The sequence below is a fragment of the Solenopsis invicta genome, chromosome 12 (genome assembly GCF_016802725.1).
Source record: "Solenopsis invicta isolate M01_SB chromosome 12, UNIL_Sinv_3.0, whole genome shotgun sequence".
Classification (NCBI taxonomy): domain Eukaryota; kingdom Metazoa; phylum Arthropoda; class Insecta; order Hymenoptera; family Formicidae; genus Solenopsis; species Solenopsis invicta.
The window spans coordinates 7,570,331-7,589,370 of record NC_052675.1 but is presented as its reverse complement, the minus strand read 5'-3'; the positions used below and the strand labels follow the sequence as shown (position 1 = coordinate 7,589,370).

The 19,040-nt window shown below is 37.5% G+C and overlaps 1 pseudogene; it reads right to left on the bottom strand.

The window, feature by feature from the left end:
• Positions 1-7,978: 7,978 nt before the first annotated feature.
• LOC120359179 lies at positions 7,979-19,040 on the bottom strand (annotated as a pseudogene).

The following is a 19,040-nucleotide window of genomic DNA, read 5'->3' as shown; positions in this document are numbered from 1 at the left end:
TAAGAGGATGGCCTTGGTTTTCATGGCGTTCAGGGTGAGTCGGTTGTTGCGAGCCCATTGCTCTATCGCGGAGATGTCCTCTCTGATCCTCCCAAGCGCGTATTCGAGATCGGCAGGAGAGAAGTCCAGGTAGATCTGCAGATCGTCCGCGTAGAGTAGATGTCGGCTGTGGCGAATCACTGTCCTCAGGTCATTAATAAATAGAGCAAAAAGCAGGGGGCCGATAACGGAGCCCTGAGGAACGCCTGCTTGGATAAGACTCCAAGAAGAGAAGCCGTCGTGACCGCGGACACGCTGGGACCTGCCAGAGAGGTAAGACTCGAACCAGCGAAGGACGGGGCGGGAGATGTGGAAGTGCGGAAGCTTACGCAGAAGCAGCTCGTGGCTGACGGAGTCGAAGGCCTTCGAGAAGTCGAATAGGATGAGGAGGGTGACCTTTCTCTGATCAACAGCCCGTCTAACGTCGTCCGCCAGCTTGACGAGCGCAGTCTGTGTGCTGTAACCGCAGCGGAAGCCGGATTGAAGAGGATCGAGGAGATGGAGAGAGGAGAGATGGCAAGAGAGCTGATCGAAAACGATGCGCTCGAGGATCTTGGAGAGAAAACAGAGGAGAGAAATAGGGCGGTAGTCGGAAGGAGAGGAGGGAGTTTTGACCTTGGGAAGAGGGATAATGTGGGAGCGCTTCCAAGAGGAAGGAAAAGTGGAGGAGTTCAATGATAAGTTCAGGAGATCGAGGATAATATGGAAGATGAAGGGGAGACAATCAAGAATGAAGCGGCGACTCAAGTTGTCTGGACCTGCGGCATTAGAGGAGCATCTGATGAGCGCCCTATGGAGGACAATGGGCGTGATATGTAGGAAGTAAAATGAAGAGGGATCGGATAAGGAGATAGATGAAGATGGGGAAGAGCTAAGAGGAGAGAGAGGGACCGACAGAGGGGAGGAGGCAAGAGGATGAGGGGAGAGAGGAGAGAGATGAGCGGAGCAGAAAAAGGAGTTGAGTTGGTCGAGAGAGAGGTCAAGTGTCGAAGAGGAGGAGCGAGATTTGGCAAGACCCAGTGATCGTAGCTCAGACCACAGCCGAGCGGGCGATGCTGCAGAATCCAAGCGTCGACCGAGATAGCCACTTCTGGCAGTGTCCAGAAGGATATTCACCCTGTTACGCAGGGATCGGAAGGTGGCCAACCTAGCAAGAGTGGGACACCGACGAAGAGCTCTCCTGGCAGAGTCCCTTTCGTTCATGAGTTCGCGAGTGTTCCTGTCGATCCAAGGAGCTGGAGGCCTCCTAGCGCGAAAGGTGCGGAGTGGAGCAACGGCGTCGAGAGCGGTCTGAAGAAGGGCAGTGAAGGCATCAACCTTGTCGTCCAATGCAGTGGACTGGTGAAGGAAATCCCAGTCGAGGGAGACAAGACAATGAGAGAGCGTCTCAAGGTTGATACCGGAGAGATTGCGAGCAGAGATGACGCGAGGAGGAAGTCTGTTAAAGTTACAGTTGAGGGTTACCTCGATGAGGTCGTGGCAAGACAGGAAGGAAAGGGCGTGTTGATGGTGAGACAACGCGAAGGACTGATTGCTGACTAAGCAGTGGTCTATGCGGGAGTGAGATGTAGCGGTATGGTGGGTGTCGGAGAACGGAATGATGTGCAGACGATTGCTCTGACAGAAGTCGCGTAGGGAGGCGGCGTCATGAGACTGGCGGTTTAAGTCAATGTTAAAGTCGCCTATTACGACCGCCGCTGGGAAGGAGGGGAGAAGTCCCTCGAACTCCTGCTGAAAAGTGACTAGATAACCCAGCTTGGGTGGCCGATAGACGACAGCTAAAAGGAACGGCCTCTGACCAGCTGCAGAGATGCGCACGATCATGTACTCGGGTTGGCCGCAGTAGCGCGCGGGCGAGGTAGCAAGCACGCTCGCGGACAGCCCGTCGCACACGTAGGCACCAATACCCCCTCCCCCCGACCCACACGGTCAACCCGCAAGAGCGAGTAACCAGGGAGGCGAGCCAAATCGTCAGTAGCAGGGGGCTTAAGCCACGTCTCGGACATAGCGATGATGTCGAAGCGGTTGCGAGAAAAATAGTCGCGAAACTCGATGAAATGGGGGAGGAGGGATTGGCAGTTGACATGGCAGAGACGGAGGAACCCAGCAGCAGCAGAGTCGACAATCGAGGTGCGTCAGGTCCTACGCGCGGACGAGGACGGGACGACAGCCGCACAGCCGGCCCCAGGCGCGCCACCGGACGCCGCCGAGGGCACACGAGGTCTGACAGCCGGCGCCCGCGGAAGGCGAGGCGCCGAGGACGAGGTCGCCGAAGTGGAGGCGGCAGAAGAAGTCGCCGAACCTCCGGCGTCCCCGGCGGCAGCGGGGGGCGGAGGGCCGGCTGTGAGGCTGTCGAGGTGTCCAAGATGGCGAACTCTGATGGGTGATGTGTCTGAGTGTCGCCGGATGAATACAAGGCCGTTGCGGACCCAGGCGCGGTGCAGCCTACCGCCGCGCACTGCACGCCTAGCCTCGCCGAAGATAGTCCTCGCTGACGATGTGAGTCTCTCGTTGACGTCAACTCGGGAACCGGAGAGCCCAGCCGACACCTCGGCACCCTCGAGGACGCCCTTGGCTCTCTTTCCGTCTATCCATCGGTTTCGCGCCTCACTGGAGGAGAGCCTGACGATGATCGGTCGCGGTCGGTTCCCCTTGGATGGAATACGAGTGGCAGAAATCAGGTCGGGAGAGGCATCTATCCCGAGTGCGGAAGCCACGCCAATCGCGACGGCGCGAGAGTCCTCGGAAGGGAGCTCTTTAACGCCAAACAAGATGAGCTCATTGTTTAGTTTGGCGCGCTCGAGCGCCTCCAGACGCTCCTCGAAGTCGCCAGGTGACGTGCCCGGGCCGCCGGAAGGTCGCGCCTCCAGGGCGCGAACACGGGCATCCAGAGCAGCCTGCCCCGCATCGACCCGGCACACAGATGCCGCCAACTCCTCAGTTCTGGCCTCGATGGTACCGAGAGACTGTTGGACGCTTCTCTCGAGGGAAGCCAGCTGCGTCCTCACGGCGGGAAGCTCTCGCAGCTGATCCCTCATGGCCGGAAGATCCTGCAGACTGCGCTCAATGCCCTCCACCTTAGCCAGCACAGTGGCGATAAGATCCCTGAGATCCGAGGGAGGAAGAGCAGATGACGTGGCTCCGCCACTCGCAGGCATCGGGCCACGGGAATCCGACAGGCCCCCAACGAGGCCCAAGTCACGGCAAGCAGGGCATGGAAGCACCAGGGAATCGGACCGCGACGCACGATCCAGCAGGCTTGACGCACACACTTCATGATAGATGTGCTTGGGATTGCGATCGCAGCACAAGGCATCAGTGATGGAGATGTAGCGCTTGCAAACCGTGCACGCAAGCGTCATGGCGACGAAGGAAAAGCTGATTGGCTGGAAAGAGAGGCTGACTGACCAGTGAGAGAAACCGATTGGCTGGCGACCCACGAACGTACTCGAGCTCGGCGCGCGCAGGCGAGAGCGGTCCGCAAATCAGCATGCACGAACAGACCCGTCCGGATGACAGCGCGCGCGACCACCGGTGAAAGTGAGGTTATGCCGCAGCAGTAGATCAAAAACCGTGAAAGGAGAGCGAAAACGGCGGAGGTATTCTCACCCAGGAGGCAGGCGCCAAGCAAGAAAGCTCTTGACAGGAGAGACCTGTAACAAGCAGCCCCGGAGGGCAAAAAGCGGCAGCAAAGCTTCGAAAGCGACAGAGCAGAAAAGGCACGTCAGGGCGATACTCACGCGCACAGAGAGAGAGAGAGAGAGAGAGAGAGAGAGAGAGAGAGAGAGAGAGAGAGAGAGAGAGAGAGAGAGAGAGAGAGAAAGAGAGAGTATCCGAAAAAATATTATTGAAAAATGTAGCATATATGCTAATCTATTTAGCACGTAAATTATAAACATTTTTTTATATTTTTAAATTATGTTGGTTCAAATGAAAAACGACAAATGGTAGGAATGAGTGTTCTTTATTACAATAAATTTTTACGATATATAATGATACAATAAAGATCTATAAATTCTATGTCCACAACCGAATGGCCACTCCTCGTAAATTACACAACATTCGATTACGCTGTACAATTTCTAATTACCACGATCAGTCGCAGTTTAATTTACATTTAGAAGACCAAATCTGCGAGAGTGAGGACAATGGAAAGACATTTTCTTGGTCCGTCCCAAAAAAATCACGTGTCTTTCTTCGTGTGGCGAGTAACGCGTCGCGATGAATGATATATTACAAAGAGAATTTGTTACAATAATAATAATTAGTAACACTTAATGCAATGTACACGATACGTCTTGGCTACATTATTACGTGTAAGATACTGCACGGTATGCAGCGAGATTGAAAATCAGTGTGGATTATTTTTTCACAAGCATTTTTTACAAATGTTTTCGTTTTTATTTCGATCATCATAAAATACGATTGCGATAGGAAAAGTGTGCAAATATTTTTGGAAATTCATAATTAATATCATTTTGTATTTTAATGTTAAAAAAAGAAATATTTTGTGTATAAATGTATATATTCTTTTTTCTCTACCCTAATCAAATCTGCAGAAACAAATTTTGAGTGGAGCGTGCTATCAATTTTTATTGGTCAAAAGGCAACAAATTGTACGTAGAGTCTATAATATCTGATAATGTCGGTAAACTGCCGTCATAAATATAATAAAGTATCTGCTGATATGCTATACCAGTAGACAGTAGAAGTCAAGAAAATAGCAACGTGTGTTGATATTATGGCTAACATGTTGCTTGCAATTATATGTGTTACTATTAGAATTGCAGTAGCTGAGTCAGCATTGGTTGACAAATTGATGCCTTCGCAATATGATAACTTTGAATATTAACTTGTTAGAAACTTGCTTGTAACTTTGAAATCATCATCAATAAAATTCATACTGTTGCCGTTACGGCAATGTATACATGTATACATTACTGCGTATTGATTTAATGTCGGTATATTTGAAATCCTTGAAGATAAATGAAAGACAAATTGCCAGCATTATTAGTTATAATCATAAATTTACGCGATTTCGCTAAGATGCTTAGTTATCTGGGACAGAATTTGTAACTTCTGCTCGATTTTTGCTGAGAGTTTGTCATTAAAGTGTTCGTGCGCGCAGATTCTATTTGACTTCTGTCGCTAATCTGCTGACATAGCATGTTAGCAAGCTTTGTCGTTGGAACAAATTGAAGGAACATATAACTATTGATCTGTGGTCAAAATTTGATTAAATTTGTTGCTATTTTGTTATTTAGGCAGTTAAAATTAATATCGATTGCACACTGTTAAAAATACGCATTAAAATTTAATGTAATCTAAGGAAAATAAATTTCAACTACATTAAAAAAATTTGATGTTGTCAAAAGTGTACTAAATTTCATGCACATACTATTTTGTAATAGATACAATAAATTTAATATACTTGTGTAATTTAAAGATACATTAAATTTTATGATATTTTTTACAGAGTGCTTACATGTAAAAAATATTATATCAGTGTTGGATGATTTAAGAAAAATGTAGGTGTTTTATATCTAAATGTACATTTTTATTTCTTTATAGTTTCGAAATAACTTGATTTGATTACTTTATGATACTATAAGGAAAGTATCAAAATTAGAGAATTAAAGCTATTAAGGTTATGTGACAAATAATTTAATAATAATGTAATATCATCATCATTTTTCCTCCAAATGATAAAATGACGATAATTTATTGATTACAATTTACCAATATTACTTCCAAAAAAGATCGCCAATCTCGCGCACGCTCCTGCTCATTTATAGCAAATGCAAGGCTCGTAGAACAGAGTTCCCGAGAATTTATTAAATACAATAAAGATCCATTCTCCATCATAAAATTTGCTCTTTCGCATATTTTCTTCTTTTTTTCTGTACAACATGGCACGTCCTATCATACTGTTACTTAGTGTAGTTACACACGGATTGCCGTATTTTGGCAATCGATACGATCATTGATCCGTCCGACTCTTTTTTGCGTTTCTTACACCTATAGAGCTTTTTTGTTTACTATTCTACTCGCTAAATTATGTACAAATCGTGTTTCACGTATAAAAAATGAAATAACTGATAATTTCCATCAGCCAATTGATTCCGCTACAAAGATGATGGCATAAGAAGAAGGAAAAACGTTTTCGAGTCTCTTTGTTTCTCCATTTTTAAGTAGAATCGCGTTCCTCTGCATCGATTCGTATCTCAACGCGAGGCGAATTTATCTTCGGCAGTAAAATAAGACAATGTAGCTTCGCTGTCATAACTTACTGCGAGAAAAGGGAAAATGCAAATTATTGCGGTATTTGAGTGTCAGAAGAAATAAAGTAACTCATATCACAGTCAGCGGTGTACCGCACAAATATTTTGGCCTGGTTGCCCTAACGTCCAACAGTTTGAGCTTTGAACGATAGATAATTGATTTTTCTTTGCCCTCTCCCACATTATGATCTATAAAGCAGATTAAAACAAAGACTACTATTAATCAGACTTATGTTATAGGACGCTGCTGCAAGCTGGCCTTTGTAGCGGGACTGCTTAACTTTCGTCATTCTAAGCGGAACACTTTATAAATACTAAAACATCTTTAAAAACATTAACTTCCAACAAGAATTTATATTGAACATTAATAAAATTGAAAAAATATTATTGCCATTTCGAGTATACATACATTCATACATTATTATATTCTAAATTTGAAATTAAATCCTTTGTCAATATAAAAAAATACTTTTAATTAACAACATATTTGAATTTATGTTTATTAGAAAAAGACATAAGAGATTTATTATTCAATGATGTAAAATGCCATTAACAAATCTGTGTGTTCAAAAAAGAAATAAAAACTTTTGAAACAGCTTTTATATAATATAATGTAATGAGCGATTTCCTGATATATTTTTTCATATTTTTATTCCGCTCAAAAATGTTTAAATTTTACTATTAAAGTTTTAACAACGACTATGAATCTTTTTGGAGTTCGAATCGTCATTGATTTTTTAATAATTTGCGTTGTAATTTCTTTATAACTTTACAATCAAAAAATTTAAATTTGTGTAAAAAAGATATTACTTCACATTTTTAATCAAGTTTGTTGAAAAATTGGTACTGTCATTGTGAATATTAACTTTTAGAGTGTATAGATATCTTTGTAAAAATAGCTAATAAGGGAAAGATCGATTTAAGTTTAAAAAATTTGTAAAGATCAACATTTATAATTTCATTACTTCGAAAAAATTGGGCCGTATTATTTATTATAACACGTATATGATAATAGAGTTAATGTTACAAAGACAAATGTAAAAAGATTTAGTCAAATAAGTAAAATCATTTATATGTCGTTTTCTACCAATTTTGTACCATTTTTCAAACTTATATGAGGACTTCGTTTTGCGATGGCAGGGCCCAAATGCCTTAATATAGTCCTAAAGTAAAACTATTAAGCAAAGACGATATTGACGCTGTCGTTGCGAATTAAGTCCTAGAATATTTCTTATATCCTCGAGAAACTATTACGAGAAGTAATTTATTTACAAGCCACGACAAATGGCACATTAAGAATATCTTTGCACTACTTGTTCGCGAGTATCGCTGTCGCACGATTCCCATTTCCGGTATGTCATTATAGTCTCTTTTATTTTACTTATATTCCATAATACGCACGAGTTTCTAACGCGTCTTACATCTAATCACAATCGAGCACGGCACTTGAGTGAAGTGTCTTTTATAAGTACAATGGATCCTGTACTCAGAAATTGAGTAACTATGTGGTCAGATAATGTTGCGATGTAGAAAAGCAATGCTTCTCTATTTCCCTCCAAGATTCATCTTTTATCACAATAAAAGTTTTTTATCAATATAATCATCCCTGGTCCCATATAGAATCTTAAACGGTTCTTTTCGCGATAACACCACTAGAATCACACCGTCATTTCATTCTTCTCCTAAAAGGCTTTAATGGCTGCAATTCCCGTTCCAACCGATCAAAGTCATTGTAATATTCGTGATCTGATTTTTCTTCGGAACTTCGTTGCCTAATTTGAGATTCAAAGGCGCCATTTGGCAAAACTTTTTCCAAGTCCGGCGTAGGAATACCCAAGGTCTGCGGCGTTAGCGGACCCTCATCCTGCGGCATTATGTATTCCGGATTGTCTAGTGATGTCTTCCCTTGAATCGTTAGGAAGTCTGGATACTTTCGGAATCTATTGTTCAACCGCTTCGATTCTAGTTCTAGATAAAAAATAAGAAAGTTTTGCTTTTGTAAAGAGCACAAATACATATATGTAGACATATAAAATTATAGATAAATGTTACATTTATATAAAGTGATAAAATAAATAAATATTATATATGGAGTAAGGAAAAATTAAATTAGACGTTGTACAAAATTATGTATATGTAGAAGTACAAATAAATACAGTAAAAAAAATTTTCCTAAGAGTTAATACATTTCTATTTTCAACGTTATAGATAAAATTATTAAATTGTAGGTACTGATGCAGAAAGTTTTGCGTCTGTGCTCTCTGTGGCAAATATTCAAATTTGCCACTACCTTCCGAAAGATAGATTCCGAATACTTCTCGGAATCTATCTCTCGGAAGGTAATAGCAAATCTCCGAGATTATCTTAATACCCAAAATTAGATTATTTGGAATCGGTGTTTAAACTGTAAGTTCCTTATATCTGTTTAAATTGTAAAAAAGTGCACTGCACAGAAATGTACGCTGAGATGTTATCGAGCTCTGATAAAATCTAAGGATTGAAGAGGAACAGAGAGATGAGATTAGTACCAAGGTTTACTTCTCACCTGTTGGTTTGGATTCCCCAAACCTCAATGAGATCCATATATTGCGTTGTATTGACTGGCAGTTGTGGCGATGGCATAAGGTAGTCATCCTCATCCAATGGCAAATCCAATTTCAAGTTTCCGACTTGAGCCTGCTGATGCGCAACAATGTGCATTACTTGATTCACTTTTGTATCGAAGCAGTCATCTGTCACATCGCAATCTGAAATTTCCCCATTGATTCGTTAAAATTCATCCCACGATGTTTGTGCGTATAATGATTCAATATCAATCATTGCCGCAATAGATATTTTATTCCACTTTTTTTTAGCAATTAACATTTTGCTTACCTCTAACACCGACCATCTTCAATGGATCTGAGCAATATCTCGAATACGAGTTATCTATTCCTGCGATATGTCCGCAGTAACCATTGGGATGCGTGTAATGCGTGTGTTGACCGGAATTGCTCGCCTCGTGCGACGCGTTTCCGCTCCCATGATTTCCGCCATACCTCAAGAGCTCTCTATCCCAATTTTGCTGATTTTGCGGCGTTGGAGAATCAGCGGCGAGTGGCTTGCCGTTCGGCCAGCACGATTTCACTGGCATATTTGGCGGTGAACCAGAAGTACTTGATGCGGAAATTGCAGGCGGAAGTGGAGCTCGTGATTTAGGTTGTAGATACTCGTCAGCATCCACCAAAGTTTCAGGACCATCCATCGCTGATGCGAGATTTCGTATCATCTCTTTTTCGTCCTAAAAATTCAAATTAAGAGTCGAGCTAATACTAAATCGTATTGTGAAATTCTACATTGGAAATTTTTGTCATTATATGATTACTATAAAAAGTTATAAGGTATTATTTCTAACTTTGATTTAAAAATTTTATGTCCGACAATCCATATCGGTACGTGGTTTATAAAAAAATATATTTAATAGTTGATACAGAAATATTATTAAGTATCAAAATCTGCTTTGATAGAAATTGTATTGTTCTTCTTATTTTTTTGTTCTATAGTAAAATTACATTACAAAAGTTATTATATTCTAGGAGTCGAGAATATACAATTTTTTATTATTAGTCGTTAAAAATTCATAGATTATTATCGATATCTAATATACTTTATATTAATGAACTGCTTAAGTATACGGATATAATATGAACAATTTGAAGCATTATTGATATGATCGTAACGCAATTATTATATCAATGAAATCCATTACATAATAATTTTAATAATTTTTAATTATTATATCAACATAATTAGCTTCGGTAATACAGCAAATTTTGCATACAAGCAAAATTTACCTGTAGTGTATACGAAGGCAGTCTCATGTATTTATCTCCTTTAATGGCAAGATATCGACCAGGATCTCTAGACATTTTCGCGAAATCTTCGGCCAGTTCTTTAAAGCTAGGTTTGGATTCAGCATCAAGCATCCAGCACTTAATCATAATCATGTATACGTCAATCGTACAAATCGCGGGCTGCGGTAATCTTTCGCCCTTTTCCAATAATTCTGGCACGTTTCGAGCAGAGACATTTTCGTACGGTCTACCACCATAAGTGAGAACCTCCCAAATGGTCACTCCAAAAGCCCACACGTCCGATTTGTGATTAAACACTCGATGCTGAATGCATTCTAATGTCAACCACTTAATCGGCATCTTCCCGCCTGCAGCTTTATACTGCTCCTCGTTAATGTCCAATAACTTAGCAAGACCAAAATCGGTGATCTTCACGCAATTTGGAGTTTGGACGAGGACATTTCGCGCTGCTAAATCTCGGTGAACTAATCTTCTCTCTTCCAAATAGGCCATACCCCTCGCGATCTGCGTACACCAATTTAACAGTGGCTTCGAACCAATTTTGTCTTTGTACCTGCGTACAAAATCTAGCAGACAGCCCAGGGGCATTAATTGAGTCACCAACATCATCTGTGACGTCATGCATACCGCAAGTAATTGTAACAGATTTGGATGCTCACTAGCCATAATATAAGCCTCGTCGAGAAATTCTTTGGACGTATTTGCACCTGTGCCATCATGAAGAACCTTTATAGCAACTGGGATCTTTACGTTCTCTTCTTTGGGTACCCAGAGGCCTTGATACACGTTGCCGAAAACACCATAACCCAATATACCGCCTTTCCTCATCTCTTCTTCCTTGATGATTCGCAGTTTGGCAAGATTTGGTTTTACACCTGTCGGTCGAAGTGGTTCGTTGTCGTTTAATCCGGTCAAAGCCATCGTCATTTTCACTGTGTTCTCCTTAGCTTTCGTTTTTACTCGCCAGAAGTACAGTAACACAACGATGACAATAACAAACACCGCTAATAAAACACCAATGCCAGCCAAAACAGCTGGATGAAACTCGTTTTCCATCTGGTAACCGAGGTCTAATGTTTCTATAGAACAGTATGGCTCACTGTCAGGAGGAAAGATCTTGTGAGGATACTCTGGTGGACAGGTCTCCGTGCAGTTAAAGGATGTTGAGTTGTCGTCGGGATCGCCTATCCTATCCTAAATATGTAAATTATATAAATTAATATTATAACTGTTAATCTTTTCATACATATAAAGGTTTTATAAATAATAATAAAAAATATAGAAGCTTGGTAATGTAAAAAAAGAATTAATAATTCAATAAAGGCTACAACAAGCAATTCAGCAAGAATGATAGTGCTTATTTAACAAATAATTTTATATTTTAAATAAAAAATTCTTTTCTGAATTATAATTATTTATATATAATTTATGTTGAATAAGCGCTATTATCATCGTTAAAATGTTCATTGCTGCATGTTATTATAAATTATAATTATGAAGATATGTGTATTTTGATGTTGATATTACTAAAATAAAAGATCTCTTTTTCCTTTTTATATTTTCTTTTTCCCCCAAGTATGTTGTATTGTCTATGACGTTTATGTATTGTAATAAAATAGATATAAATGTAAAGCGTAATAAAAACTACTTCTTTAATATTGACGTTTACGTACAATATAAATTTTATAATTCCGACATTTGTAGCACTGATTAGGGCCTGGTCCAAAACATTCTCGACATTCTGCGAAGCACGGTATACATAGCTGCGTGTCAGAATCCGCGAAATGATCGGCAGGACATTCTTCTTCACATTGCTCCCCTCTTTTATACTTGGTGCATTGTTGACACACTTGCTCATGGAAGCCGTATCCTGTGCACTTCTTGCAACGTGGGTGGCACTTGCGACAGACAGCTTTTCCGGCGAGAGGTTTTAAAGGACCTTGTTCCAACGGACTCACCCACTCGTAATAATGTCCTGCGAATTTTATAATAAAAAAATTTATATAAACGTTTTTACATACGACATTAAATAATACTTGTTATAACACTGAGAAATTACATAAATTTACCTCTTATTATCATATTGTTTAAAAAATGTATTATAATTAATTTATTATTTTTAATTATACTTTGTAACAACGTTTACTATTATTTTCAAACATTTGTAGAATTAATAAAAATAATTAACATAACAAAACTCTTATTATATATAATATAATTATTGGTTGTATAATAATAATTAATATAAAGTATCGATTTTTTTCTATTTTTCTATATAGAATATAAATTAAATTCATACGCTAATACAAAAGTTATAAAATGATGGTATAACTTATCATCGAGACACAACTCTTTCTTTTGCAAACATCCCTCTGGTACATGGCCGTTCATAATTGCCTTTTCGCAACTATGACATCCGTTGGCGCCTATGTTGTTCTCTGGTTCCTCGCAACCGCCTACGCAATTCTGGTGGCAATGTTTACATTGGCCGTTGTCGTTGTACTTCGAGGATGGACACTCGAGCACACAGAATGGTCCGTCTCGCACATGTTTGCACCCTTTGCATTAATCGGCACTATGACCGGTGCAGGAATTTTTGTATTCTTCGTGACACGTCTTACAGGTTTTTCGTCTGCTTGATACATTCTGACAACACAATCGTAAATAAAATTATTAAGCGACAATGAATTATCATGTACAGAAGTGACACGTAAAAGGTGCAAATAAAAAAGATTAATTAAAGTAACGGGGAATAAAACATTATATAAAAAGTTTGCAAAGATAAAAGAATAAAATGGTACATGTAAAGAATTATTTAAATGTAATTCAAATTGTTCAGATTGTCATTCACTTGCTTTTTTAATGCAATTAAAGTACTAAGAGTGCACGTGCTGCACTCTCAGTACTTTACGCACACACGTAATATGCTTATGAGATGAATAACGATGAAAAAAAAAAGGCAAAAATTGAGGCTTAATTTCTCGCGGAAGATTTTCAATTTCAACCTTCAATCCATGATCTAGGATAGCAATTTCGATTGGGCAGAAGTCATATTATTGAAACTTTCAATTTCGTATTATTTAATTCTACGCTTATTGACTTACCCAGTATCATTGCAATCTCGAAGACAGTCATTTCCTCGAATAAAGTTTTTACACGATAAGTATTGTTGTCGTCCCAGTCCCCAACATCCTTCGTTTGAACACTTTCCTCATCACATACGAGACCATCTTTAACTGCATGTCGAACAATACTTTGTAAGGTTTTCATATTAGAAATTTAATATAACTTACTTATATAAAAGTGAGTAAATATCGTTCAAACATGTGATTATAATTTTAATTTAGTCTGGAAAACATAAAAATAGCTCTCAAAATAAAATTTATTATAAAAAATATACATGTTACCATACAAAAAATTTATTCCATTTAGAATGTTAATAAAAAAGAATTAATTTTTAAATTAAAAAAAATATTATGTAATCTTATTTATATCTAAATTATTTTACTATACTCACTGCATTCGCTTTCATTTCGATTATTAGACAAAAGGCTTTCATGTTCAGATAATTTCTTGATTCTGGTCCAATTGATGCTTTGTGCGTAACATAGATTTTTATTCTCCAAAATAACGACCAAGCCGGAATAAATCTTTTTTAAAGAACTCAGGCCAAAAGATACTAGAGAAGTTTTGACAATGTACAACGACGCAAAATATTCCGTGAGCGTTCTGCCTCCGATCACCTCTAGATTACGAAAGTACGAAAGGTTCTTGAAATCCTTGTGATCTCCTTGAATATTAAGATAACCCGTAATCTCTTTCAGCGTTTTGAAGATTTCTAATTTATCGGGATGCATCTTTTTGTATCGTTTGCCGAACGTATAATTTGGATAAACGTGTTGAAAACCCTCGAAACTCTGATCCAGAATCGTGATAGATCCTTCAATAATAGTACAATCCTTGAAGGTGTCGATGTTACCAGAGTGCACCTTTTCTACGCCCTTGCAGGTTTTTGGACAAGGGCCATCGCAAGGAACACACTCCAGATTCACTGTTTTCTTTTTCGGTGGACAAGATCTCACGCATGCACCGTTGTCCTTTAAGAGATGATCCGGACATTTTCTTACATATGTCGCCCCATACTTTCGCGTACTTTCCGTCAGGATTGGTTTCCCATGAATAAGTTGTTGAATTATATCTAAAAGTATCATCAACATTTGGATATTAAATATTAAATTTTATTATTAATTTTGTCATCTAAATTAATTTGCAATATAAGCAAAATCCTAGTTTTTTAAATAATTTATTATGTAGAAAGATATGCTTAAATGCTCAGAAAAATATTATTTGTTTGATTAATTATGAAGAAACGATCGAGTCGGTAAATTAAAATATTACTCTGTATTTTGTAACATTGAGGTGATTACGATAACTTTGGCCTTTTAAAATAAAAATGATTTTTGAAAGCATTTGTAGCAAGGAACACAGCAAAAAGATAAAAAACTTTTTAACTAACAGATAAATAAATCAAAATAAATCAAAAATATTATTAAGTTTAACTTTAAAAATATAAATATTATATAAAAAAAATTATGTGTTTTTAAAACAGATAATTTGTTTTTTGAAGCACGATTCTCTTAAACACAAATTCTAAAAAAAAAAAAAAACAAATAAAAGAAATTTCTTTCTTTTTTTCCATTTGTAATTGTTTGTTATTTTAGCATTTGTTGATTGGAGAATTTTTTTATTATTTCTCGCGTGTGTTTCTCGCTAAACATGTTTCCCGCATTCAAAAATCACTTTTATTTTGACGGGCCAAACTTATCGTGATCGTAACATCTTTTGTAGCATTTTACATTAATCTTGTGTAAAGACGGAAGTATATGAGGTGACTTACTTTTACATAGGCGAACATTCTTGCGTGCACACGCCGTCATCGAGGAAATTTTTACAGGCAAGACAGTCGCTCTGTTTAGGGCCGATACAGCCACCCGCAAAAAAGATGGCAACATTCGCTCGGATTAGAACCGAAGCATCTGCCCTGCCAGCACTGAGGCGAACAGTTTGTCTTCGAGAACTTCTGACAGTTCTCCGGACCTTCGCCCCAACAACCTTGTTCGCAACTTTCATCGCATGCTGGACATACTCGTTCTGGCGATGTAAAATTGTACGAGTAAAAGTATTTTCCGCCTTGGCCTGTGATTATTTCTTTCCAATTAATAGTCTTCATGTGACAGAGATTGTAGTTGTTGTACATGCCCACGCTCTCATTGAGTATATCTATGATGAAATCAAGTGCGGCAAGTTAGGTGTTGTCGCAAACGAAATGACAGGTCATCTTAAATTTCTCGCTTAACAATGTTCAATTGATATTATTATTTTTAAGAGATATTTAATTTATTATTAAAGAATATCAAATTTGTATATTTGTAAGCTTTAGACTAATAACATGTTAATTGTTAAAATGTTTGTACGTCACGTCATTAATTATAAACGTAAATTATAAATATAATCAGTTTACATAAATAACTACTTTACATAAATAACTAAATATTCAAACGTATCATACAGATATGTCATTTATCGTTTGAATCTCATTCCAGTCATGTCAACTTGACTAAAGTCTTGGAAGTACTTTATGCCTTATTTTATTTTATCCCTTACATAATACGAATAAAGTAGACAACGTACCTCTAAGGGACGGCATCTCCAGGTTGTGCATTTGACACATTGTAACGAAGAGGGCAAACTCATGGTTGTGAATATTGAGCTTAAAAAGGGTCCTGCCACGGATGATCTGTAGGCTCGGAAGGACGATCTTGCGCACGTCCACGTGACTGATGAGCACGAAACCGGTGACCTCCCGTATATATTGGAGAAAACTGAGGTCGAAGAATTCCTCGAGCCATGTGATCTCCACGTTGCCGTCGACGTAAGTACAGTTGGTGTACCGGTCTCGAAGATTCCGGTAGTGATGTTGTTTGCTGGACGGCACGGAGAGACGGCCATTTGTACCGATGCAAACTACAAGCAAAATCATTAACATATAAGTTACGTTTCTAAATTTATATAAATATTAAGATATATATAGATCGAAATGTGTAAAGACATTGTTATTACTTTAACCTCTATTTTTTTCTCGATTTATTAAAAATATAAATAGATTTAAGAAAATAATTATAATAACAGTAATAGTAATATAACTTTATTTTATTTATTTAATTTAATATAATAATATAAAAACTAATCTATAATTATTATATTATTATTTAGTTTAAAAGAATTCTCCTTTGAAAGATAAAAGAAATGAATTTCTTAAGTTTAATAACCTTATTATTTTAAATCTTTAAAATTCCTCAAATATTTTATCTATATTTAGTAATTTGACAAAGTTATAGATAAAATAGTAAACGACGTATAGATTGATATCGAAAAATTGGTTTGTTTGCAAAGAACTTAATTGAGTACGATGTTTATTATTGGATGTTTTTGAATAAAAAGGAAGTTTATAAATACTTAAGTCATTATCATGGATGATATCCTAATAACTATATTATACTATTCACATTCATTTATTTTGATTTGCACATAGGCGTGAGATAAAATTAAAAATACAGAATACGGTTTTATTACGTTAGTTCGTCACTAAACATTGAACAATATACCAATTACTGTCATGGAAATGTTTCAAAAATGAAATAATGGAAACTAAAATTAGACCACAGTCAAAAATATTTACCGATAAAAGAGATAATGTTCGTTTACAAACGCAACCTACGTTATAAATGACAAGAAGAAGAACAAAATACTTAAGAAAGAAGAATGATAGCCAATTTCAACGAAATTTCAATGATAGCAACATTTTTTTTGAGTAAGATTTTTTTTTTATTTTTGGTGTAGAAGAAAGTTTTACCATTTATCCCACTTCCTTTATAAATCTTTTTACTATTAGTGATTAATAAGTAGCAAGAAAGTAACATCTTTTTAATTTAAAAAATATTAAAATATTATTAAAATATGTGATCAGTGAGTAACAAATAAATATGCTTAGTTTAATGTTACTTGATCTTTGTGTCGTCTTAAAAAAAATCTTGGCAACCCTTCAAAAGAGAATACTTTTTTAATATCTATTTTTAATTGCCATCATATTTGTTATTGCATAAATCAGTTTTACATTTGAATTAATATTGAAACTATGATTTAACGGTCTTTGTTCATCAATGAGTTTTATAAATTACATATAACAATATCTTTCAAGTATATACGTAGTTTAATACTTTATTGAGCAATTCGACTAACGGGATTGAAACCAAATATTGAGATTAGATATGGATTTTCTGTACGTAGAAGAAATCTTGCGTAATTTATTTCCGATTACGATAGTTTGAATACCACTCACACTGTGAAGAGTTTTCCCGTGATCTAGAGATAGCGTTTTATGTATGAAACGTATTGGTGGGCGAACCACTTTTATAAAATGTAGTATACGCGCTGCCGTGATTTCGTTGGGTAATTACAATCTTGAGTTGACTGTGTTTAAATGACTGACGCTTACATTCAGAGGCCGCGTATGCATACTTCGTATATAAGTTATGTTTTATAAACAAACGTTTGTGGTTTACAGAATAGGACAAAACATTTTCGTAAGCCACAAAGTCGCTCGTATTCCTTAGTAAAAATAATTATTAACTGTATATGAATTAATATTAATATTAATATTGAAAGAACGTCTACATAAACTTAGCATGAGAGTTAGTTTCATATACAAATAAAATTAATTCATAATTCTTCTCTTGAAACAAAGCTGAATATCTGATAGGGTTGAGAAGAAAAAGTTTATAGCTACAGAATATTATTTTTACCCGAAATTTTTTTATATGCGCTAGTAAAAGTTGGAAATTCAAAACAGGTATGTTTATATAAAAAAACTAAAATTTAATAAGATAATGAAATACAATTCTTATTTTTCTAAAACTAGTTTAACAAAACAATACATTTTTTTATTGCGGCAATTAAGGTTACATACTATCATAAAAAGCATAAGTTTATTTCAAGTCTCATTTCAAGACTATCTTAAGTAATGTCTTAAGATATTAATACAACTCTCTGATTGGTGAATGACATCTTAAGGTACTTATATACTTAAGACGGTCTTAAATATAAGAATTGACTGATTACCGGTATTGTATACGTATTAATATAAAAAAAAATCTTTATATCCTTTTACATGTTCTTTATCAGCAATAATTGTACGGAGAATTCTGAATAAATAAACTAATCTTTCTTAATATAATAAGACATTAAGATATTTTGAAGAAATATTATCTTATTGTAGTGTATAATTTTCCTTCTTTTTATAATAACTCCTAATAATTATGACATAATCATAAATATCACAAAGTATGCTATATAGAAATTAACTAAACAAGTAAATTCTCCTTGGCACATAAAAACGACCATATGAAAAAGAACTCAAGACTTTATTAGATAGCTTCGCGCAAATTCCTTGCAACGCAAAGAAACGACCGTCGCGGAGAACATACTGTAGTCGCACGTTTGTCGCAACTCCCCTGGAATTTGGTTTTGCACGCAACTTAAATCGCACTTGCATCTTCGCGGACTGTTCGCAAACGAGCGGCTGCGATCGGCACGCGGTGCCGAAAGGACGGTCTTAATCTGACCGGTGATCGGAGTCATGTGAAAATAATTGCGCGGTAAGGACAGCCTTCTTGCGCGAGGTACCTGAGGGATTGTGTCGCAGAAGAAGATATCGTCGCCGACAATGCCGGGATTCGTGAACCAAAGAAGGTAAGAACCGGCGGAACACGAAAGCGAACCTGAGTACTCGTGTATTTGTATCGGCCAG